We start from the raw sequence: 26890 nt of genomic DNA, 5'->3' as shown, positions 1-26890 counted from the left end.
GGAGTAGAGTTGAGGGGTCTTTGAGGGCTTCATCGAGGTGCTCTCGGTTGCAAGACTGGGTCATTCTGAGAAGCACAGCAGGGTCAGAGATCATGATGTTCTCCTCCTCAGTGAATCTCTCCATCAACAGCCTCTCCATTGCCTCACACACTGTTTTGAGGCAAAAGAGGGACTTTGCGTAGGCCTTTCCACTGAGAACACCTTTGAGAGATCCACTTGTTACTAGTTGTGCCTCAAAGAGAATCTCTGCATATCCAGAACCACGCATCTTGTGTCCAGTGAGCATCCCGATGTAGTTCATGGATGTGTGGAAGGGTCCAATCGTTACTACATGACTAGCAAATTCATTTGGCCAGCGCCAGATGATGGGAAGGGCTTTCATGCAGACACCCAGATCAAATGTATTCAGGACCCATCTCTGACCCACCTCAGCAGTTGCTGCCTCGGAACGCTTCAGTAGCTCACGAACAACTGCGTTGTCTGTGATCGGTTGGTGGATAGGCGTGCAGTAGTCGACTGTTGATTTGCTGGGTGGGGGAGAACCAGTTGCAGAGGTGAAACCCCCTAGCCCAGGCACAGGCTGCAGGCCATTGCCATGCCATGCAGGCACCAGGCACAGACCGATCACAGACAACGCAGTTGTTCGTGAGCTACTGAAGCGTTCCGAGGCAGCAACTGCTGAGGTGGGTCAGAGATGGGTCCTGAATACATTTGATCTGGGTGTCTGCATGAAAGCCCTTCCCATCATCTGGCGCTGGCCAAATGAATTTGCTAGTCATGTAGTAACGATTGGACCCTTCCACACATCCATGAACTACATCGGGATGCTCACTGGACACAAGATGCGTGGTTCTGGATATGCAGAGATTCTCTTTGAGGCACAACTAGTAACAAGTGGATCTCTCAAAGGTGTTCTCAGTGGAAAGGCCTACGCAAAGTCCCTCTTTTGCCTCAAAACAGTGTGTGAGGCAATGGAGAGGCTGTTGATGGAGAGATTCACTGAGGAGGAGAACATCATGATCTCTGACCCTGCTGTGCTTCTCAGAATGACCCAGTCTTGCAACCGAGAGCACCTCGATGAAGCCCTCAAAGACCCCTCAACTCTACTCCTCATCAAAAATTTGCATAAAATTTGCATAATTTTGCATAAAATTTGCAGCAGTAATTTGCATAAAAATGGTATGTGGGACATTTTTTCAGCTTGGGGCCATAGCTAGTCATTTTCTACACATTTTTTCCAATCTAGAAACACTGATTAGAAGTATATCTCCGGGGGGTGCAGGGGGACCTAGTCTTCCTACTAGACTATTTAGCGTTGTGTCGTCCGGATGAAATCGGGCTGTACATCCGACAGCACAACAACTCTTTACCATCGTGTAGGGGGCAATTTATATATGAGACGAGTTTCAAATTGCCGCCATGACGTATGGTGGCAGAAGCAATGTTTTTCCACCCAAGCGGTCACGTGACTAAGACGATGACGTCACATGCAACTTCCCTATTGGATTCATGACGTCACGGCACACAAAACTACTCATATCTCTGGAACGGCTGGTTGGATTTGGACAAACTAAACGAAGTTTTGTAGGGGAGAACCGTGCGCGAACGTCGATACCAAATCTGAAAAAAAAATTGTTGACGCGCAGGGTCAAAATCTATGCGCGCGCTGACCAGAGACCGGAAATATATTTTTCTCGGCCTTATAGAACTGAGTTGGGCAAGGCAGGATGGGGGTGACATGGTATGTTTCCTCCCCACCAACAGAGAGTGATGACCCCTTCTCCGAAGCTTCTCTGAAGCTTCTCTGAAGCTGTGGGAGGTTGGCCTCGGTTTGTTGCCAAACCTGGATTTGTGAACGTCCTCTAGGGGTGGGGCCCCAGGGTGGAGTTTCCTGAGGGCCGAGGACTGTGATTAGTGGAGCTCCTGGGGTCTAATTGATGCAACCCCTGAAGGCCCAGATTTTTTGGATCATCATTGGTGAGCCCTAGTGAGGGAAGGAGATTTACGACAGGGTATGGTTGGACATAAAACTGGCAGGCAGATTCCGCTTTCACATTTTTTGCAGGGGTTGGGGGCACGGGGTTTCTCAGCTGGGTGAGGTTGGAGTCTGTCTCTGCCACCAGCCCAGCCTGACTCTCTGACCCATTATCTGGCTCCCACCTCTGTGCTGGTGGAGACAAGGCTGCACCATATGGGTTCTCTTCCAGTTTATTGACCCTGCTGTTCATCACCTCGTGCCTTTCCCTTTCTCCTGCCCGGTTCCTGTGTGGATGATTGTGGAGGAATTTGGTGCCGAGGGTAAATAGTGTTTGTCTTAATTTCTGTGTTCAGGATTCATGTTTGCTGTGTCTTGCTTAATAACTTGTTTATATATCTCGGAAGGAGTGGCTTGCCTTTTGTTGCTGCCATTTTGTTGCAACAACACTCAAGTTTATTTGGGGTCCCTGAAGGATTAAATCCACCTCTCTAGCGAATCCAAAGAGCATCAAATATACTGTAATGCTCTTTTATAACCAATGCTCTCATAGACCTCGCTCGATCCTCACCACTCAGCGCTAGCTTGTAAGAAATAAAGATAGTTCGACTATCCTTGCCTGACCTGACCCTTCCAGGGATTGAATTTAAAAAAATGTTGCATGTAAGCATGATTGGCTCATTTTCAATTCAATACAATTGTCTTTATCTGCACCACGGACAAAATGGCGAATGAACATGGTGCACTCAGTGTAGAACATGAGGCCAGGAAGTTTATCAGTAAATAAGGAGCGTAATGTCAGAACCAACACACCCCCCAGTGCCAATCAAGGAAACCACTCCAGAGTCTCATCAGGTGTGGCACAAGTGCATGGGTGTTGGAAGGGAAAATAATGACAATGAATGCCAAGTCGAAAGAGGAATTGAAAGGTGACACATGAGGTTAATTTAATAAAAATAACGATTTGCTCCAGAATTAAAAAAATTAATTTAATAAGAATAATGAAGATTTGCTCCACCAGTTAGAAAACAAATTGGATGATGGAGAATATAATAAAGAATTGGAGCGAATGGAGAATATAATGAGACCTGATATAAAATTAGTGCAGCAGGAGATTGGTATAAAAATTTGAAATTAATTTCACTAAATTCATAAGGTTTGAGGAGAAATTGGGGAACAAAACACAAACAATAGATGTGGAGCTGGAGCGAGTGAACTTTCGGTTTGGTTTGTAATAATGTGGAGCTCTATTATGATAATGTGGATGCCAGCTTGCACTGGCAGAGCAAAGGGAATGTCCACGTGACGAAGCATGCAATGCGAGGACCTAACAGGCAAAGTGTAGAGGTTAGAGTCAATCTCATGTAGCTGCATAAGAGTAGGCTTCATCGGAAAGTAAGGTGTCCAGGAACACTGATTTCGCTGCAGACTTGGATATAGGTGCTGTCATGGAAGAGCAGCTGGTCGCTCATGACAGTCAGGTAAGAGCGGAGGCTGCTCAAACACAGGAGCGGTTGAGAGATGAGGTATAAGGAAGTCCTCTTCATGAGGAGGTAAAGTTGACCAAGGAGACCATTGCTAGCAGCCATATTTGAGCACCTGAGACTTCAAGATTGTTTGAGGAACAGCCTCAGGGGAATGTAATCCCAAGGCTGTATTCAGACCATGGGGAGACAGTACAGCCAGCTTCAGGAAAGACTACTCCCCTGGTAAATATTGATGAGTCAGTAAATCTGGGGGATTCCCTTCAGAAGCGCCGGTCACATCGGCATCGCCCAGGGGCTCGTTCAGGTCGACGGCCTCGGCCGTCAAGATCATGGTCTTCATCGGCGGTTTCTTCATCGTCCATCCTGAAAAATACTTTCTTACACACACCATGATCAAATTCCTAGCCCCTCGCCCCGCCAATTGGCATTTATTTACCTCATCTCTCAGATTGTTGGCTATTCATAGCCGCATTTCTGCGTCGTGTCTGGAAATTCAAATGCTATATTTACCTTCATCAATTTCCAAAAATACCTCCTTTTTTCCTTTTTCCTAGTCCAGCGAATTTCGCACCAGTATAAACCACTGGAAAAATATTCCCTTTCCCTGCACTTTGTCCTAGGTTCTAGAGCCTAGAGTCACCCAACAACAACAACTAGCATCCCAAGGCCATTTCCCTGCAAGAGCTGGGGTTAGCCTTGCGGTCCCCATGACAATCTTCTTCATTTTGCCCTATCACCTCCCCTTATGAGCAATAATTCAATTGATGTGATCCCAACGTACCTGGTGGAGTTCTGTTCACCTGGTCTGCAGAGCCGTGATCCAATCTGCACCAGCCCCCAACCACCTCCTCGATTGGGGTCAATCTGCGTGTAGCAATCTAATACAATTTTGTTAAATAAAATTCACAACTTTCCATTCGTTGGCGCACTCTCCCCAGTGTAAGCTAACCACCTTTATCACTTTCTTATCACTAAAACAACATTCCACAACCACTTTCCCTTATTACCTGCCTTACCATCAACTTTTTACAACCCTTTCCCCTTCCTTCTCAGCACATCCGACAAAGTCACCTGTCATTGACAAATAATCCATCTGATTCGACTTTCCTTTATCATCTTTGCACTTTCCACGACCTTCTTCACACTTCCTCCCGAACCTTTTGGCATTGGCCAGCATCCCAATGCTCTTAAATAAACAGATTCAACAACCTCCAAACAGTGAATTCATTTCCCCAGAACTCAGGAGCCACCATTCTGTTAACATGCCCAATGGCAATCCACTCTGCTCGGGATTGTACAACACTAGATTCTAACCTCCAACCCAGTCACCGCTTCTCCGAAACAGCTCCAATTGTTTTCTTTTTCCCCGCACACAAGCCAGTCCAAGCCAGCAACTGTACACAAAGATATCCCAGCACGCTGTGACCTTCACACCTCCCACCAAGCTAGCATTCCCAAAACAAAACCCATGTTGTCTCTTCTTTTCCAGTCATACAAACCAAAGCACACTTTTGTCTGCACATGTACTTTAACCACGATTATATGAGACCCAACACCAGGACTGCTCCCTGGAGCAGTCATAACTCGCTTCCACACCCCATCCAACCACATATCTCACTCAACCTTGCCAAAATCCAATCAATTTACCTTTGTTGCACACAACATCTGTCCCCCATATGTACTCAATTTAATTTTTAGTTTACATCATTCCATAACCCAATTTGGTCAGTATCTCATCCCTAGTTCACAAATTATCGCAACGACGACTTATCTGATCCTAACCCCTGACCCAAAATTGCAAATGATGTAACCAGCCCTCACACAATGCCTAACCCTACCAAATTGTGTACAAATCCGTCCACACCTTCCACACCGTCCTGCTCACAGACAGACAGACAGACAGACAGAGGCGAACCACAAGCCCAGAACCCAACCAAACTCGAACCCACCCTCAAAGGACACCACTCCTTTCGACAGGCGCAATCCAATCCACAGCATCCATATGCCAACCTCTATCTGGAGCCTCACAAAGCCAAAAGTCGGGCATGTTCACTGCACTCCACGCAACTGCAACCTCCAACCACACGAGGTGCTAGCCACACCTCAACCATGCCGACAGCGACTCAGTCTGTCATCCTCCCAAGTCAAATCCCAAAATCAATCCATCCCAAAGCAAATTAAAACAGATGTGGTATTCGTGGTATTCGAATTCGAAAGCTGTCGTGCTTCTGAGGTCTGCGAAATGAGTACCAGTGTACTGGTAATAGGGCTACCCCAAAAATGATTGCAAAGTAGCAGCCAAAATGGCTGCACATGATAGTTAATTAATATATCTAAAAAGAATGAATTAGGTTTACCACTGAAGTAGAAACTCATTGCACAGCTCCTGTGGACTATCGACTACCAGATTACAAACGCACACGCACAAGGTACCTTGACACAGGCGGGGCCATTTGGCCCATCATGCCTGTACCGCACCAACTCCAGTATCATCATCCATCCACACACAAGCTATCTACAATTCCTGCCAATATCCCTATTCCACTCTATCTCCAATGCATCCAGGCACCTATCTACTTCCCATTTAAACGTTTCCTACTCCCCCATTGCCACTACCTTTCCAGACAGAAGACCATTTCATGCATTAACCACTCTCTGACTGAAAGACCCCTGCCTTAATACTGTCCCAACTCTCATCTTCTTTACCCTAAAGCTATAGGTCATGGTCCTGGTCACTTTCCACTCTGCTAAAAAAATTCCACTTGATGAAGAGGTGTGTCTTGTCCGATAATGAATGGTGTGTCTTAACCACACCCTTCATTTATCTTAAAATCCCTTCATAAATCACATCCTCTCCAATGTATAAAATCCTATCTCCTTCAGCCACTCCTCATTGCTTAGTCTAGCTAGGCTCTGGAATAAATCTAGTAGCCCTATGCTGTACCCTCTCTATGGCAGCAATATCCTTCCTCAGATGTGGTGGCCAAAACTGCACACAATATTCTATATGAGTCCTCACTAAATTCCTCTACAGTGTTAATACTACCTCTTTCGGCAAGTAAGTTATCCCCTACACATACAACCTTTAACCATGTTAGCTTTACCTATAGCTACCTGGCACTGTGCTGTCTGCTTAACCCCCATATCTATTACCACCCCCAGATCCTTCTACTGTGTGACGTGCTCCACAATTTCCCCTTGCATCATGTAATATCAATTTTCACTATTCTTACCCATCCCCAGCACCTTACACTTCCTCATGTTAAATTGCATCTGCCAATCTTTAGCCCAATCTATGAAAGTACCAAAACTTTCCTGAATCTGGTCAGCACCCTCTCTGCGATCTACCTTACCTCCATGCTTAGTGTCATCTGGAAATTTGGAAAGCCTACTCTTCATCTCACTGTCTAAATGTCACCAGCCCTCTGGGCTGGTGCTCCTGCCTCACACCTAGCTCGTCTTCACGCTGTTGAAACCAAAGCGTTCAGAATCATTGGAATCTCCCGCGATGAAGCTAACTCCAAGGGCCTTTCACTCACTCACCGCAGGCAGGTTGGTGGTCTTTCCGTCTTCTACCGACTCCTCTCCGGCCTTGCCCCCCCCCCAGCTCTCTCTGGGCTCTGTCCCCCAAATATTCCTACAGGTCGCACAAGATCTGCCTGCAACCCTCTTATTGTTAAACTGCCAAAATCAAGACTCTCTGCTCACCTTCACTCCTTCATTCCTCTTTTCTCCCACCTCTGGAACAAACTCCCTCACTCTCTTCAATCCCACTCCTCCCTCCAGGTCATTAAAACAGCTGTTCACCACCATCTCTTATCTTCCCCCATCCAAAACCTTGATCTTTTCTGTCCCCGCTAATTTCACCCCAAATCCACTTTTTTGAAATACCAACTTCTTTCCTGGAAGTCCTTGGTGTCCTTGTGTTTTATACTTCTCCCACCCCTCCCCACCCTTCCCACGCCTCCTCCCCCCAAGCCCTCTCCCTCCTGCACATCTCCCGATGTCCCTGCTCTCAAATGTTGTGTTTGTGTGCTGAACCCCTTCTCTCCCCATCTTGTCTTCCGCTCCCTCTTTTTATATATTTTGTTTGTCTGTTTGATTTGTTTGTGTGATAAATGTTAGCTCTTTCACGAGCCTCGATTCTGTATACAAAAAAATAAAATAATAATAATAATAATTGATGTAAATTGTGAATCATAATGGTCCCAGTGGCAGTACTGATCCCTGAGATCCCTCACTAACATACTCCCAGCAAGACAACCTCCCACTCAGCCATTCTTTGCTTCCTATCACTAACCAGTTTCCAATGCATTTAGTTACCCAACCAGACACACTCAATAAGCACTCACCTTAACTAACAACCTCATATGTGGTTTCTTATCAAATGCCTTCTGAAAGGTCTAGATACACTACATCCACTACCGTTTCCTCGTCCAAACCAATCAGAAACTACTTCATAGAACTCCGAGAAAATTTTTTTCACCATAGTCTTCTTTAGTATATCCGTGCTGACTATCTTTTAATTGGTTTGAAATTATTCAAAAGGTTCTCTACCCATTCCTTAATTAATGTCTCCAACACCTTCCCAACAAGTGAAGTCAAACGAAGTTACCCAATTATTCTCCGGAAGCTTTGTTAAACAACGAACGGCGTCGCATTTGCTACTCGCCAAACCTCCCCAAGTACACAGTATATTTTATAGGTTGTCTAAATGCATTGAGGGTTAGAGGAGTTCAATAATATACGATGCTTCCTTTTGTGTAAATAACTGTCGGTTATGGTGTGTAAGTCTGTCTACATTAATAGTGAATTGCAAGCGAACGTAAAAGGATCAATAGCTTTCTCTACCGTTCTTCCATATTGAAAACATGGCTGCCATTCTGGTGAAGTTAAAAGCCATTAGATCCCATCAAATGTGGATCTGCTCTGTCCCCCAAATATTCCTACAGGTCGCGCAAGATCTGCCACGACCCTCTTTGGTGAAATTGTCAAAATCAAGACTCTGTTCACCTTCACTCCTCTTTACTCCCACCTCTGGTACAAACTCCCTCACTCTCTTCAATCCCACTCCTCCCTCCAGGTCTTTAAAACAGCTGTTCACCACCATCTCTTATCTTCCCCCATCCAAAACATTGATCTCTTCTACCCCCATTAATTCACCCCAGATCAATTTTTTTTTGGAAATACCGACTTCTTTCCTGGAAGTTCTAGCAGTGTCTATGTGTTTTATACCTCTCCCCCCTCCCCACCCCCGCCTTCCCATGACTCCTCCCCCCCCAAGCCCTCTCCCTCCCACAGATCTTCCGTTGTCCCTGTTCTCTGCTGTTGTACTTGTGTGCTTCCCTCTCTCTCCCCCCATATTGTCTCCCGCTCCCTTTATTGTATGTTTTGTGTGTCCGTTTTTTTTTTTGGGGGGGATTGATGTTAGCTCTTACACGAGCCTCGATCTTGCATACAAAAAAAATAAATTGTGATAACTCAGAGAAATGCACACTCAACTTTGAGCTATCGAGTCTGGGTTGATTTCCCGACCAGACTCTAAACCTCCCTCTTGTTATTTTGCAAGCAGAGTCCATGGGTGAAATGTTAAGCAGGGGTCCCCATCCGCCAACGGTTGCTGGTGCTCATTAAAGATCCCACAGTGTCTTTCGCAAAGAATAGACTATACTCTTCCTCATGCCTTATCTTTCAGGGAAGAACTACATCGGAGGCACAGTCTCGCTTCTACAAATGATGCAACAAGCTTGGCATTGCATGACAATGAATGAATGAAACGGTGATGTTTGGAGGTTGGAGTAATAATGCAGAAAAACATTGATGCAATTAGCGAGAGCATGTCTTAATGGGGCGTAGACACAGATCGAGTGTGAGTGAGTGATGCTGATGCAGATATGTCTTTTCAACCTGATTACAAAGTGAGGTGCTGTTAACGCTGTCGTGCTCATAGACCTGCTCTTTATGAGTTGATATTGATGAAATTCAGAGGATTTTCTCCAGAACGCAGGCTGAAGCTCCTTTTAAATTAGTGGCAAAGCCGAGGCTTATTCCATGCTGGAAAAGTTATGGTTTCTCTCTAATTGAAGGGTTTCTTCATTAGTTCTGTGGCCTGATATTGAATTAATACATCAATCAATGACTGGGATTAACAGAATTGACGTTTTTTGTTCTTTTCAGCTCTTTCAAAATTGTAGATGTCTAACTTAACAGAAACGTTCTTTTATTACTTCCGCCACCGGAGACAGAGGTTATGTTTTCACCTTTGTTTATCTGTCAGCAGTTATGGACTGATTCGGATGAAACTTGGTGGATAGGTTGGGTATTTGATAAGGACGAATTGACTCAATTTTGGTGAATATCCGGATCCAGATCCGGATACTATAATTTTAAAAGTGATTCTTCACCATTGAGAGATTTAACGTGAACGGGTGGTGGGATATGGGGGGTTGGGGAAATGCCAATTTCCTGGTATTTTGATTAAACCCATCAGCAAAGCGATGGGCAGGATCGGAATCAAAATGAGAAATGTGTTACAACCTACATGGAGCAACAGGTCGAATAGTTAGACCACAGTGGTAGAGTAGTAAAAAGAATTGGTGGGTAAACAGTAAACCTAAACTATATGACAGTCAGTTCAAACTGTGAAGCGGCCAAACTTGAAGGCTAACCCATGTTTCCGGCCAATTTGGGCAGACCAATGACATTTATATGGAAGACTGGCGTGCACAATCTCTGGCTCGCTCCTGGGAGATCGATTGGCTATCTTACGAGAATACACACTGCCCTCGGAGCATATGACAAACTGAAGCCACAATGATCCAGCAACCAATATTAGACCTGTGGGCACTTCAATAAACTGATGAAATATTCCCAAATGTTGGTCGAGTTATCGGATCTCCGAACCCAATACAGACGCAGTGAACCAATATATATAAATTTCTGGAAAACAGGCCATTTCAGTCCCCTAATCCCTTATATTCACTAAAACGTATTTTCTGCACAAAATACATGACCGATATGGACCAAATTTTGGTACGATACATCAGAACATGAAGGTCTCATGGGGTTCTGCTCCCCTTCTAGATCCGCCCCAATAAGAGGCTGAAAAGGGGGGTTTCGCCTTAAATTCAGGTAATTTATTTTAAAATCTTCTCAGAAACCACAGGGTAATAACCATCAGTCCCCACTGGGCTATTTTTTTTTTTTTACTGCTATGGCAGATCATGGTCCTACTCGTCAACCCTTGAATAGGAGATATAAATTTCCTAGTGAAGGCTGTTTTTTAATTCCGATGAAATCTCGAGGTTTAAAGGAGGACAGGCTGGGAAGGCCTCAACTGCAATTCACTGAAGCTGCTGGAGACCTTTGGGGGCAGTAATAGACAGGGGTAATTCCAACAGCATGTTGGTATTGAAAACAGAATGACAGTATGTGAGAGAATAGATAGATAGATTGGTAGATACAAAGGAATGAAATCAAAATGCACTGGCTCACTTTAAAATGGGGAAATATAGAAGGAGAAGTGGAATATTTAAAGCGACAATTAAATTGACAAACTTGTACAGTGTTTGTCAGTCAGTACAATGCAAAAACAACCCAGTAAAGTCCATAAAGCACAGATGTGATGTATATCCCAATAAAGTATCGCATGGTCGGATATCCATTAATGTATATGACACAGTACCTACCCAAGTAAAGATCAAGCAGTTCATGGTGTCGTGAGTAAATCCTTGTTGTACTTGTGTGGGTTCGATTTCCATGGCTGGTCAGCAGAATTTTTCCATATCTTGCGATGGATTTATGACCTGTATTGACCCATTGTTATTGGTAGTCATGGAAACGTTCACGACTTCTTGAAGCCCCAATGCTCTCTCCAGAGTATTGGCCCCCAACACCAACTATCCCAATAAGGTAAAGCAATGTCAGAGACTCAGTAAGGTACTGTCGTGTGATTCCCCAGGTGAACACCACAGGGATCACGAATAGCCAAAGCAAGCTTTAACTCCGAGGCGACGATCAAATGCTGACTTTATATGTACACCGGAGGAAGAAAGGGAAGAGTAGGAATGGAGGGTCTTACCTGAGCAATCCCTCCGGGCAGTCTTCAACCTGCAAAAAGTAACTCAAACCAGGCGGATTTAAAATGTACAGGAAAATTAACGAAAGGGCTTATGAAAGACAATACCAAGAACAAGAAAATGTGACAGTGAAACGAAAGTCCTAAATTGGAGCGCTCCTTACAAACAGATTTGCACTCAGACAGGGGATAAAATAAAGAGGTGAAAAATAAAATGGTGTAGGTTATTTAGTGGACTTAACTCAGGCCTGCTGGAATATCTTGTCAGGATCATCCGAGGCCCTGGCGGGAATTGCTTGCTTGTTGGCGGGAACTAGGCCTCAGTCCGCCCCATCTCACCAGGCCGTGGCTGCTGGCGTGAAACAGGCCTCTCGCGCCCGACAACGGCAGACGTGCCGTTCGCTCCTCCAGCCGCGCCGGCAAAACCACAACCCTCCGTCCACGGCTTTTCCGCTTCCCCACGATCACGAGCACGACTCGGAGCGTGGCTGGTTCACTCGGCGCCTTTCCGTCTGTGCCTTTTTTGCAGGGGGCAAAGCGTAAATCGGTCCGTGGGCGAAGAAGAAGAAAAGCCGGGAGGAACGAAGCGGCAAGGACAAACAAGAAGAAGAAAGATCAAAACGAGAAGCAGAAGGGTGACCACTCATGTACGCATCCAGAACAGGGAAGAAGCAAGAAAAAGGAAATTTCCGCTAGCACGTTCTTTTATCGACAGGCTCTGACGTCATCTGCCGCACCCCACCAACCAGTGTCTCGCTTCTTAATAATCCTGGTTGCCACCCATTGTTCTTGGTAGTCATGGAAACGTTCACGACTTCTTGAAGCCCCAATGCTCTCTCCAGAGTATTGGCCCTCTCCCCGACCAATGATGACCCCTTGAGGTGTGGCTTTTGGCCTGCTTCGATGTGTGCTTTCCAGTGGTCTAATTAGCAGCAGCGCTCACTGTCCTGGCTTCCTGGTGGTTTTATTATCTGAGTGCAGTTTAATGGCCACTTTCTACTATATGTGTCTAATGCGGTGCCATACGGGACGAAGGGAAGTAAATTACCGAGGTTAGACGAACAAGGTCACTTATTCCATAATCCCTACAACTAGTTAACACAAGAACCATCCCCGTATGGCCACATGTAACACTTAATCCGACATTCGGTCGAAACAAATATTCTACTTATTACATGTGTGGTGGTTCTTATCATGATCATCGGAGCACATACCTATACAAATCTACCTGATACTACATATCACTACCCCATCGACATAACTCATCTACCACTTTAAAATGGGGAAATATAGAAGGAGAAGTGGAATATTTAAACGACGATTAAATTGACAAACATGTACAGTGTTTGTCAGTACAATGCAAAAACAACCCAGTAAAGTCCATAAAGCACAGATGTCATGTATATCCCAATAAAGTATCACATGGTCGGATATCCATTTATGTATATGACACCATACCTACCCAAGTAAAGATCAAGGAGTTCATGGTGTCGTGAGTAAATCCTTGTTGTACTTGTGTGGGTTCGATTTCCATGGCTGGTTAGCAGAATTTTTCCATATCTTGCGATGGATTTATGACCTGTATTTTTTTTATTGACCCATTGTTTTTTGTAGTCATGGAAACGTTCACGACTTTTTGAAGCCCCAATGCTCTCCCCAGAGTATTGGCCCCTAACACCAACTATCCTAATAAGGTAAAGCAAAGTCAGAGACTCAGCAAGGTACACTATTTATAGCTTACACTCCTATGGCACAAGCTAGAGTACTTACCTCATGTAGCAAGACCTCGTCTCTACAGTCCACCCCAATGAGGTATAGTATAATGCCTAGCCCAGAATGGTACGTAGGTGGGGGTAGTAGGATAGCCTCGGCCTTAGGCTCTGGAGTTATGCGCACTCGCCTCTGAGTTGTGTCGCCTGGGTTCAAATCTCAACTCAGCTAGACTACCTTGATGTCTCTTCTTGTGGGTTGTTCCCTGCAAGTAAAGGCATCAAAGTGTGCACCATCAATCAGTTTGACATTAACGTTACGTCGGAGGACCTGTCCACAAGGATTGTTTGCTGGTGTACGTTAAATATTCTAGAGGTGTGTTTTGCAAAGAGTATATGAGTTATCTTCGGCACCCTGAACAAATTCCACATATCTGCACTGGCTGACTGCTGGAAAAGAACAGCAAACCACCCAGGATAACCTTTGCTCAAGAACTGCGTCGGCATCACCTATGCTCCATCAAGAGTATGATACATACAGTATTTGATTGACTTCCCCAATGATGATTTACAAATACTTTCTACAACTAGCATCACTGTATAACATCACAAACATTGAATCATCTACTGTACAGAACATTCCTTTCTCATTTAAACGATTTTCTCCAAATCATGAGAATGACAAATGAACAGTAGTAGCATACGTGTCAAGTGAAAGTGCCGCTTGTCCCAACAGATCCAAAATAACAAATCAATTAGGTTTGTTTTTGGTCTGCGGACACCACAACATCTTAAACAAGGCAATTCTCCCTGTCACTTGATCCATTACCCTGTGCCTGATGGGGTATTGCTTTTGAGGGTCATGCACATCTGTGCGGACACAGAAATACACGCATCACTGCACTTTCCTATCAAATCCAGCACCGCCATCAAATCCCTTAGCTCTACCTAATTAAATCTTTGAAAGGAAAACTTAAATATCGAAAGGTTCATCGATTGCAGGGTGGGATGTGTGGCTCACTTTTTAAACGAGAATAAAGAGGATAAACATACAACAAACTAACGAGTAGAAGTAGTGTTGCTCGAGAAGGCTGGTGTCGATCTGTATTAGCGGATGGAATGAAAAATAGATGGAAACAACATAATGTTATTCGAGGAATGCAAAGCAAGGAGAAGCTGTGGATTCAGGCATTAACTGGATGAAAGATTAATATCCGAAATATCAGTTTCTCCTTCAATTTCTCCTTGCTTCCCACAACTGTAAGAATATGTCAATCAACGTTCTGTTGATTCCATGCATTACTCAACAAACTAACAGTTGAGCAGTGGAACAACAGTTGGACACCATGAGAAAAGAAATTAAAGAAGAGGAGAGAGAGGTGAAGAGGGGAAACACATGCAAGTGTGAGGGTTTGGTTAGGTTATGTAGGGTTAATGAGGGTACAAAAGATTGCGAGTAGGGATGTGGGATGACATGAGATGGTGGTGTCCAACCTGCTTGAAGCCCAAGTGCAGTTGTTCTCAACTCGTTTCAGTCCATGGACCACCAGGCCAATGAAAAAGTTTTCGTGGACCACCCCGGACTGAGTTTGAACACGGCTTTTGAACATGGCTTAAAACAGCCAGACGGCGGCGCTTACTCACATCGTGCGACTTTGGACAATGTTTCTGTGGACCACCGAAAAAAGTCACCATGGACCACCAGTTGAGAACCGCTACCCTAGCGGGAAAAATGGGATTGAAGAACCTCAGGAAGGTGGTTCCATAAACGAGACAAAAGAGTTGAGGTGTGAATTTTGCCTCAATTTTTTTTAAAGTTCAACCAAAAGAGTGGTACTGGAAGAACATATGCATCTTGCATTTGTTGGAGGGTGGAGGGAGTCAGAGAGCTGAGAGAGCCAGATCAGTTATAAAAGAAAAGAGAATATAAGCTATACTAACCTGTCTGTGATGAGAGCAACAGGCCTTCTTCTTCAGCCTCATTGTGGGAGATACCATTCATGGAGTTTTCGATTATACAGATGCCAGGAAAGATATATATATATATATATATATATATATATATATATATATATATATATATATATATATATATATATATACATGTATATATATGTATATGTATGTATATATATATATATATATATATATATATATATATATATATATATATATATATATAAATAAAATTATATATATATATATATATATATGTAGTGAAATCGTATCCGTACTGAACCCGGGTGGGGATGCTCGCTGCTCGCTGTCATTGTTGTCCCCACTAGGGGCGTGACTATAAGACCCGTTGCTGTGTCAGGGCTCCGAGACTTCTCCCTTGTGACATGTTACATCGGTAGCCTCGTTAATGGTACGCCTTTATAGAATATCTAGCTTGCTTGCATTGACTGATATGAATGGCTTTATGAGATGTCGCATCGTATGCTTATTGTGTATTTCTACTTACAGGAATGTTCTGATGATCTAAATGCAATTAAACCAAACCGTTGGACTAAAGTTGTGCGGACCTGAATGGTTTTCCACAACACTTAATTGCATTTAAGATCTGCTGACATGGCTGGCAACAAGACGTTGACGGTGTCCATTTTCAGCGCCGACCCACAAGCCACGGACGGAGGCTTGCAACTCAAGCACTGGCTCCGACAACTGGAGCATCTCTTTGATGAGCCTGAGACCGCTCCGACGCCTGCCGCGAAGCTGGCAATATTACACTCAAAAATCGACTACCGGGTCTACCACGCGGTCGCTCAATGCACGACGTATGATCTTACCATCGCGGAGCTCAAGCGGCTTTATATAAAAGAAAAAAGCCCTGTGTATGCGCGTTATTTGCTGCAGACGCGGCGGCAGCAGCCCAACGAGCCTATGGATCATTACGCCCAGGAGCTCCGGCAGCTCATGCTGGACAGCGCCAAAGAGCCACGGACTCCTGAGCAGGCTAAAGATGATCGACTTTTAGATGCCTTCATAGCAGGGGTCTCCTCCCAGGAACTACGTCTCAAACTCTTGGAGAAGACCGACCTGACCTTCGCTACGGCGGTTGAGCAAGCGACGGTGTATACCGAAGCGCGGATGCAATCGAACGCCTATGATCGCACGCGCCTTTTGGCGGGCACCTCACTACACGCCCGGCCGGAGAGTACCACTGACGAGGACGTGGATCCGCCTGCTGAACTCCGGGATGCTCCGGAGGATGACCCTACCCTGACAGCTGCCGTTACGACCAGCAGACCCAAGGCCTTGCGCGGGGCCGCATGTTTTTTTTGTGGAGGGCCTCGTCATGCCCGAGTCGTGTGTCCGGCACGTGACGCTATTTGCCATTTGTGCTCGCTAAAGGGACATTACGCGAAAGTGTGCAAGAAATCGGCACGCGGCTCGCGGCCCTTCGACTCGCGCAGCCGCGGTCGCGCAGGCGCGGCAACCTTGAACGGGCTTGTAGCAGAACCCACGAGCCCAGCGCCTTACCCGACTTCGAAGGGGAGGGCCCCTCTCCGCGGCCCGCTGGGCGCGCAGACAACCTTGACTGGCGCCACCGGACAGCCACCAACGTCTCATTCTCCATCGGGGACAAAGGCCGCGTCCTTGGCCAAACCTCGAGCCACGCAAGGGAAGAAACAGCTTTCGAATACTACGGAAGCCTTTTGTCAAAGCGACCAAACGAAAAAGGCGATTTCGAATACTACTACGGAAGCCTTTTGTCAAAGCGACCAAACGAAAAAGGCGATTTCGAATACTACGGAAGCCTTTTGTCAAAGCGACCAAACGAAAAAGGCGATTTCGGCTACAACGGAAGCCTTTATCTGCCAGGAGTGTCAAAAGGCGATGCCAAATACTACGGAGGCCTTTTCTCGTCGGATTTTGAATCGCGAATCACCGGAATGCTGGGGAAAGCCCTCTGATGACGATAATGGATTCCCCATGGTCAACGCAGACACCGGCCACGATCGCAAAACTGCTGCTGGTGTAGGATCCACCCGCGAGGCTGGTCCGATCCATTCGGGGGGCTCAGTCCCGCTCCCAGCTGCCTCGTCTGGCCTGGCTCAAGCCCTTATTCCCCTTATGGTTGAGGGCCATTGTGTTCAGGCCTTGGTGGACACCGGATCTACGGATAGTTTTATCGACCAGCGACTTGTGCTCAGGCATGGATGGCGGATCGGGCGGTCTACGAGACGGATCTTCATGGCTTCCCAGGGACTCCGGCTTAGCACAAAAGGGGAATGCCGATTGAAACTAGTGCTAAAGGGACGGGTTTTCCCTGATGTACACCTTATGGTTTTACCCGCATTATGTGCTGATATTCTGCTAGGACACGATTTTCTTAAGCTGCATGGACGTCTGGTAATGGAGTTCGGTGGGCCTGACACTCTTGTTGTGGGGGCGGACGACGCGCTAACGGTGTGCGCCCTAGCGCAAATGGACGTCCGTCCGCTTTCACTGTTCCCCAATCTAACCTCCGACTGTACCCCTGTCGCGGTAAAATCGAGACGCTACTCTCGCGCGGACATGCAATTCATTGCGGACGAAACGACTCAGCTCTTGAAAGACGGCATCATAGAACCTAGTAGGTCGCCGTGGCGTGCCCAGGTCTTAGTGGTGCGCAGTGAGGCCCATCGCAAACGCATGGTGATCGACTATTCCCAAACGATTAACCGCTTTACACAGCTGGATGCCTACCCCCTTCCGGGGATGGACGCGCTAGTGCAACAGGTGTCCCAGTATTCGGTCTATAGTACTCTCGATCTCCGTAGTGCGTACCACCAGATCCCTATCTCTAGGGCGGATCGTATCTATACCGCTTTCGAGTCGGGGCAGCGGTTGTACCAATTCACACGATTGCCCTTTGGGGTGACGAACGGGGTCGCTTGTTTCCAGAGGGCCATGGATGACCTCGTTGCGCGGGAGCACTTAACCGATGTTTTCGTCTACCTCGATAACCTTACGGTTTGTGGATATGACCAAGGGCACCATGACGCTAATCTGAAGCGCTTCCTTGAGGTCGCGCAACGGTATCACTTAACTATGAACGAGGATAAGTGCCGATACTCCCTACGCACCATAGATCTTCTGGGGTACACCGTGACCCATGGCTCTGTCTCTCCGGATAAGGAACGTCTGCGACCTTTGCTCGACATGGCCCCTCCCTGCGATCGGGCGTCCCTGAAACGCGCCCTTGGGCTGTTCGCCCATTACTCCAAATGGGTGCAAAATTTCTCCGCGAAACTTCGCCCCCTTGTGGCCTGCGACACTTTTCCCCTGAGTTCGGCCGCATTGACGGCCTTTGAAGGTCTTAAGACCGACATCGCCCGAGCCGCCGTAGCAACCATCGACGAGAGCGGCTCGTTCGTCCTCGAAAGTGACGCCTCGGATCAGGCCATCGCGGCGACCCTCTCCCAAGGGGGACGTCCCGTGGCTTTCTTTTCACGGACTCTTACCTCCGCTGAGCGGCGGCACTCGTCCGTTGAAAAGGAAGCGTATGCGATCGTCGAGTCTATTCGGCGATGGCGCCCGTACCTACTCGGGCGGAGCTTCCAAATCATCACGGACCAGCAAAGCGTTGCGTTCATGTACGACACCTTACACGCCCAGCGCATTAAGAACGAGAAAATCACTCGCTGGCGTATCGAACTCGCCGACTTCTGTTACACCATCAAATATCGCCCAGGGAAGGATAACCAGGCCGCCGATGCCTTATCGCGCCCCACTACATGTGCTGGTATCACCTCGTTGGAGGGCCTACGGGTGCTGCATGCTACTGCGGGCCATCCCGGCGTAACGCGTTTCGCTCATTTCGTGCGGAGTGGGAATCTCCCTTACTCGATTGACGATATCCGCCGTATCTGTCGCGACTGCGCTATCTGCGCGGAAATCAAACCGCGTTTCTATAACCCCCCTATGGGGACTCTGGTGAAGGCTACACGCCCGTGGGAACGCTTGGCGATGGATTTCAAGGGCCCTTTGCCGGTGTCGAGCGGCTCTCGCTGTCTGCTCACTATCGTTGATGAGTACTCACGATTCCCCTTTGCTTATATGTGCGCGGACATGACTGCTGCCACGGTGATGCGTTGCTTACAGAACTTGTTCTCAATGTTCGGTTACCCGGCCTATGTCCATACCGACCGGGGTGCAGTCTTCTTGTCTCAGGAGGTGCGCGGCTATCTGCTCCAAAACAACGTTGCGTCTAGTTACACCACGCCGTATAGACCCCAGGCTAATGGGCAGATCGAACGCTTCAACGGGATTATCTGGAGGGCCGTCATGCTCCATCTCCGGACCCACGGCCGGGGCCTCGATAAATGGGCTTGGTCGCTACCTGCGGCGTTGAACTCAATCCGGGCACTCCTGAGTACGGCAACTAACCAAACTCCCCACGAGCGTCTTTTCCACCACCCCAGGAGCTCGGGGTGTATACGGTCTTTGCAAAGTTGGCTCGCTGGGCCCGGGCCGGCCTACCTTAAACGGGCAGTTCGCGCGAGCAAGTACGACCCCCTTGTGGACAAAGTGCAGATTCTCCAGGCTAATCCTGAGCATGCTCGTGTGATGACGTCTGATGGTCGTGAGACTACTGTCTCCGTTCGTCATCTTGCCCCTTGCGGGGTCGACGACCTTAGTAGGGAATCGAACGAACCGGTCGAACCCATCTATGAGACTATGACCTCTCCCGACGCTCCCATCGCCGATAGTCCACCGACCCTCCCCCCGTCGAGACTGCCCGGGTCCGACGACTTGGCGTTACCCCCTTCATCACCCGACCCTGTTGACGCCTCTGACACCGGGGATACAGGGTTACGAGACCCCGTACCCGGGGAATTTCGAACGCGTGCTGGCAGAGAAATTCGCCGCCCGGCCCGCTACGGATGGGCCGACTGATACTCCGCGCCCATGCTGACGCTCACTCGCTTTTAGCCGCGCGGCCGTATAATTCTGACGGGGGGGTGAATGTAGTGAAATCGTATCCGTACTGAACCCGGGTGGGGATGCTCGCTGCTCGCTGTCATTGTTGTCCCCACTAGGGGCGTGACTATAAGACCCGTTGCTGTGTCAGGGCTCCGAGACTTCTCCCTTGTGACATGTTACATCGGTAGCCTCGTTAATGGTACGCCTTTATAGAATATCTAGCTTGCTTGCATTGACTGATATGAATGGCTTTATGAGATGTCGCATCGTATGCTTATTGTGTATTTCTACTTACAGGAATGTTCTGATGATCTAAATGCAATTAAACCAAACCGTTGGACTAAAGTTGTGCGGACCTGAATGGTTTTCCACAACAATATATATATATATATATATATATATATATATATATATATATATATATATTGTTGCGGATATGGGATTTGCATCCATCCATATCCGCTTGTAAATATACCCCTATTTCCTCAATACTTCCCAACTCTCCCCAATCCCCCATTCCCTAGTCCCATTTTCTGTAAACAACACTCTGTAGACCCGACCTCCCCCTATTTCCCCCATTAAATGTCGCATCCAGGTCCACCGCATCTCATGTAAGACAACTATAGGACATCTTGCTAGTTATTCTTAGTCTATGTCAGTTAAGGATTCGTTTCCATTAATTCTGACCCTTCGTTGCACCAGAATGTGATTGTATGGCACCGTTAGGAAGTTTAGGACCTCCCAATACCTCCCCGCAGCTCTTCCTCACAGTTCTCTTCAACAACAACAACAACAACAACAACAACGAGCGCAGGGAGTGCGCGTCCTCACTCCGGCTTGTTAGGAGTGGTGGGAGGACACCAGGCCTTCCCAACGAGCCGCCATCGGACATGTGCTCGACGGGGTTACCAAACAGGGGCTCCCTGTCGGCTCCTCATCAAGGGCGGAGCCCGGTAACCTCCGCACCCAATGGAAGCGGCGGACCGGCCCCAGTTGGGGCGGAACCAACCAGCCGAGGGCGTGTCACTCCCCGTGGAGCATGCGCAGTAGAGAGAGAGGTGACGACAGATGCGCGCCGAGCTTGGAGCAAGCAAGACCACCTCCGAGCGCTGTGAGACCTCCCTGCATCTTTGGACTGTGTTTATCCTGTCCCCGAGCCAAGGTGCACCTTGTGGCATCGACCTACCTGTCCATCCCTGCCATCAATCCCTGTGTAAGTCTACCTTGTCCGTTTGTCCATGGTCTGTCTGGGATAAGATAAGACTGTATTTAAGTGCCCATCTCTTCTGTGTCTTTACCTCACTCTGCCTTGTAATCTACCCCCTTTTCTCCACCACTGTAATTATACCCTCCTCCGGAGGTCTTGAGAACTGTACTGCATCGTTTCATCTTTCCCAGTCGTCGTGTCCTTTCTATCATTGATTTGGCATAGCGCGATTTGGCCAACGTCTGGGTGAATCGGGTGAGTCGGGAAGAAAGGGGGAACAACTGTTCGGCCGCGGTTACCTCCGCTCGGTAAATAACATCCAATCCGCGGTCCGTAACAATATATATATATATATATATATATATATATATATATATATATATATATATATATATATATTGTTACGGACCGCGGATAAGGATGTTGGTTTGCCGAGCGGATGGCACCGCGGCCGAACAGTTACCCTGACTAACCCGATTCCCGAACGTTGGCCGGATCGCGCCACAGGTATTCAATAGGGAAAAGACAAAGGCGACACGGATGTGAAGAAGAAGAAGAAGAAGAAGACAAAAAGGTTGGAAATACTACTAAATTTATTCTTACTATTTACACGCTCAAAGTAACCAAGGAGAAGGAAAGATAATACAATAATATACAGAAGATATTAGAGACACAGTGCAATGCTAGCTTACCTACAGTCTTAATTAACCCAGGACAGAACAAACAAAAGACAGACTCACGCGGGGAATGCTGATAGGACTGGCCGGAGGTGGATGGCTGGAGGGAGAGGAAGGTCCACGGGTACTGCAGCACGATCGGCGCGTTTTGCAGCCGCCGTTCCTTCGCGGCCCTGCTCATAAACTGCCGTCAAGGCCCCAAGCTGCTGTGGCTGAAGCTGCTGTGGCTGCTGCTGCTGTGGCTGCTGCTGCTGCTCTGTGGACGTCGCGTGCTTTCTCCAGGACTCATCTGAGGTGGGGGCGTCTCCTGCGGGTTATATATGCCACGCCCCTGAACCTTCGCGAAACTCCTTGATGTTTCTCTCCACACCCTCTCCAAGTCCAACCCCTTGTTCGTGGTTGGTTGAGTGGGGCTGACTCACTCCTCCCCTCTATGACGAGGTGGGGACACGCCTTTCTTCCCCGACCCGAGCACATGTTCAATGGTGGTTTTGGGGCGAAATCAACAACCCACAGCTGTAGTAAACCTGGCAAACTGCCCAGTGCAGTTGGCAATGGAGGCTTGGAGGGGATGTAGCTGGCAATTGAGGCTTGGCAATGGAAGTTTTGGGAGTGGGAATGGGGAATGAAGGGAATCTATCTTATTTCACTTGGTGCAATGGAGTGTCATCTTAATGGAAGACAAGGCCTTACCCTAATACACATAATAAAGATATAACTACCAACAAGGGGGGAAATCTATGATTGGCTAACGTGTATGCTTTATGGAATTAACTACGGGAACGCCCTTTGACCTTTATACAACACTGGAGTGAGGAGGGCGATATTTTACAACAATTTACTATACAATAAAAAAACACAATAATAAAAACACAATCCTCATATCCACAACACTGCACCCTCCTCCTCTTAGGCACGTCCCGGGCCTATAACTTTAACTTAGTGTGGCACGTAGGTGTAGTTCCCTCTACATTTAACCTGACCCTGAGTGCGACAGTTTTAAAACATAAATAAATATGTCCCGCTGCTCCATTGCACCCTACCTAACAGATTCACGCCCACAGCTAACCGAATTGCGGAATGGTCTTCAAACTATACATTTACGGTGGGGGCGCATTATTTACAATGACTCTACTTTTATTTACAAAACTAACCCAGGACCTGTGATTGTTCTTTTGGGGGGGAGAGACAGTCTGCTCTGCATCAATGCACCATGAAAGCACCCATAAACGCACCAACACACCCTCAAGCACCAATCGGTGCACAGTCATCACTGTTCATGAATAAAATAAACCGACAACCCCTATCCCTGCAGGTGGTCTCTTGCTCTTTGGCTCCCTCTGCTGGCTATTTGCTTTCTTCCAGATGTTGTCATTTTCTTTCATTTTCTTACTGGCGGCCTATTTGAACATAAAATGAAATGCACCCAACGTGTCCATTTTTATTTTCTTTATTTATGGCCCACAGGGCCGACTACGTGTGGTTCACCTGTGGGGCATCGGTGCCCTGTGGCCAAGGTCCGCCAGCAAGATTTCAGGCCTTCATGGCTGGTTCCAGCAGAGGGGCCATGCCCCAACCCATGGGGTCCCTCAGTGGTGCTCAGCCACAGACATGTGGTCCATAATGTGGTGCATCGATGCAGACAGCTGGTTCTGGGAGTTCCGGGCGCACAATGGCGGACTCACGCACGCTCCCCTCGGCGCCCAGTGGCGCACAGGTCCTCATGTGGGAGACAAAAGGGGGAAAAGACAGATGAGCGAGGGGCAAGGTCACAAGGGTACACATCAATAAGGCAATGCAAGGCGAAGTGCGTACGGAGAGCGAAGTGAGAAAGCTCGGCCCTACCGTACGTCACCCCCCCTGTCACCTACTCTACCCTTGCCCTTACCCCATATTTACAAAAATCTACACATTTACAAATTCGTCACCACTGTCACGTCTTCCCCATATTTATTCTATTCCAAATTCGTCACCACAATCCCTCTAGCCAAAATTTGCCATCACCCAATTCATCATCAATCCTCATAAGGAGGAAGAGATGGAACAACAAAGCACAATGTCACACCCACGTCATGATGCATCTCTCATTCCAAACATTTGCATCAAAAATAATGAAAACAACCTGGCATGGTGTGGAGGTACGTCATCCCAGGTGAGTGGATGCAGATGGTGCGAGGAGACTTCAATCCTAACTATCCTCTAAATGACTTTAACACACTTTACACTACCCGGGGTCTTTCCCTGCAAAACCATTGGCAATCTTACTCTATGTGGTTTTAAAAACCAATTCCCATTGACCAAACTGTGGTGCTTCTCAATTTGGGGTCTCACTCCCCCGATTCATCTCCCTGTGCCCTTGCACAATTTCTGGGCTGGGTCGTGCAGCTCTCCCAGCAGGTCTACCCACCTGCACACCTCCACCACTGTAGTTGCCTCCGAGCTTACCTGCTCCTTACCTAACCTATCTAACTGGGGAAGGCCCCTCCTGGCTCTGTCACCCCTCGGTGCCCTCTGGCACTGGGCTACCCGGGTCCGTCCTCCGGATCCTCGGGCCCCATCCACAACAACTCTACCGGCTCCCAGAGCCCACCTGCGGCCTCACCTGGCCGACATCCTCACAGTGGTGGAGTGCCCAAACCAACTACACACACTAACAGGCTACACGCCCAGCCATTTCAACAACACTAATGCACCCATACAAATACCATTCTTTCACCCGCACCACAGATGCCAATATCCAACCACAATTTACCTATACCCTCTACCTAACACTTACACTACCCTCCCCGGGTATTCACGATGGGGGTCCATCCTTCCCCCATTCACACCTTCGCACCATCCACTCCACTCCATAGTTTCCACCATACTCACTCCACGACCATCCATTCCAATACTCCATATATTCCACACTCCATGTATTCCACACTCCATGTATTTCACACAACCATTCTCCATACACCTGTTGTTGCACACCTGTGCAATCACACCTGGTGCCACCTGCACCCTCCTTCCTTCCTGGACCATTTGGTCAACACAACACACATCACCATCACTCCCTCATACACTGCTCCATCTACCTGTTCAGTTGCACACCTGTGCAATCACACCTGTTCCTTACACACTTTTCACAATACACTTCTGAATACACCTCCAACACTCATACGGCATCATCTAATCTACCTGTTGCCCTGCTAACTTAGTGCTCCCTGTCTTCCCTTTAAACTAAGCACATACCACGTCATTATCATCCACTCTAATCTACCTGCGTCCCCACTACAGGTATCATTGTCACTACCTAATGTTAACGTTACCTAAGGTCATCTTCTAGGTCCCTATCATTATATCCTAACCCTCCCGGGCTAGTTTTCACTGCCAAACCCCATAAGTCTAGTGCTCCTTTGCCCCTGCTGTGAGGGATGACAGAGTTGCCATCCCACCACATCGGGGACGTCCCACTATCAATTTTACTCGTCCAAATTCAACCAATCAAAAATTTGCCAATCATCTGCCAATCATTCTACCAATCATCAAATTTTGTTTTTCTAATTTCGGGGTCAAACACTATCCTCGTCATCAGTCTACTCACTAGTGCCTCTCGGTGCGCCAATTCACTTCTACAGCCCGGCTTCGCACGGCCGAGCAATGAATGCGGGTTGCTTGGTGCCGGCGGTTGGATACGTCCGGCATTCGGTGCAGGGAAGGACGCTTACCCGGGCCGAGATCCCACGCACCACCTCGGCACAGAGCCGTCCAATGGCCCGATCTCGACCTGCCGGAACGCCTCAACAAAAAGGGGTCGCCATGACGACCCTTCCTATCGGGCTGCCCACTCCGCCTAGTGGAGCACGGACGCGGCCGTTCCGAGCGAGGCCCAGCGTGGATCGCGTACGGCGGTTCTTTCGAAACCGCCGTGGTTCGGATCCCCGCTGGTCCTCGTGGCACGCGAAACCCGGCACGCACCGAGGGCCCGCTTCGGTTAAATGTCGTTCTAACCGCTAACCCGGTTACCGTCGATGCTTCACCTGCATGCTTACACCCCGCAGCTCGTTCCTTGCTCACACATCCAGCTGTCTCCATGCTATTTGTTATTGCACCTTCTCTTACACACCCAGGTACACTCCTTCCGCTCACAGACTTGGTCACACACCTGACCACTGCACACCTTTGCACACACTCGTCGTTCGCACACCTCACCAACACACATCTTCGCGCCCCCTTCTCGGTCACCTCCTCGGTGACAACCACAGGTGTGCTCTCACTTGCACACCCAACCATGTGCCTCACTACTAACTCAAGTGTGCATTCCCACACACGCTCTACCATTCCAGGTGTGCATCCTTCCATTCCAGGTGTACATCCTCTCTCACCTGCCACAACCAACTCACGCTCCGTGTCACTCTTACTACTCTCACCTCCACACTCGGTCGCGCATTCACCCTTACTTTTGACAGCGCACTCTGTACTCATGCACCCGTCCGTTACACACCTTTCTCGCGCACACTCTCCCGTTACACCCTCCGTAACTCTCACCACAGGTGTGCATTCTCCCTTACTCTTGACAGCGCACTCTTTCCTCATGCACCCGTCCGTTACACACCTTTCTCACGCATCCTCTTGCGCACACTCTCCCGCTACACCCTCCGTAACACTCACCACAGGTGTACACTCTTTCGTTACATCCTCTGTAACACTCCCCACTACGCGCTTCCATGTGCTCCCTCGCACACGCGCTACGACCGACTCACTCTCGACAGCACACTCACTCCTCGGCGTGCACTTTTTCCTCACACACCCCAGAGTCGGACATTCTCGCACACCTCCTCTGTCCATACACTCCGTACCTGTC

The 26890-nt window shown here is 47.9% G+C and overlaps 1 long non-coding RNA gene across 1 annotated transcript in view; it reads right to left on the bottom strand.

The window, feature by feature from the left end:
• LOC144888307 (uncharacterized) overlaps window positions 1-23645 on the bottom strand; it is a 41646-nt gene extending 18001 nt beyond the window's left edge. Inside the window, exon 1 of the long non-coding RNA XR_013620899.1 lies at window positions 23533-23645. This is a non-coding gene — a long non-coding RNA (uncharacterized LOC144888307). The remainder of the gene's footprint in view (window positions 1-23532) is intronic.
• Between the last annotated feature and the right edge of the window lie 3245 nt (window positions 23646-26890).

The sequence above is a fragment of the Myxine glutinosa genome, chromosome 11 (genome assembly GCF_964187855.1).
Source record: "Myxine glutinosa chromosome 11, kmMyxGlut1.1, whole genome shotgun sequence".
Lineage (NCBI taxonomy): Eukaryota > Metazoa > Chordata > Myxini > Myxiniformes > Myxinidae > Myxine > Myxine glutinosa.
The sequence above is the reverse complement of the archived record's forward strand: the minus strand, read 5'-3'. Positions and strand labels throughout refer to the sequence as shown.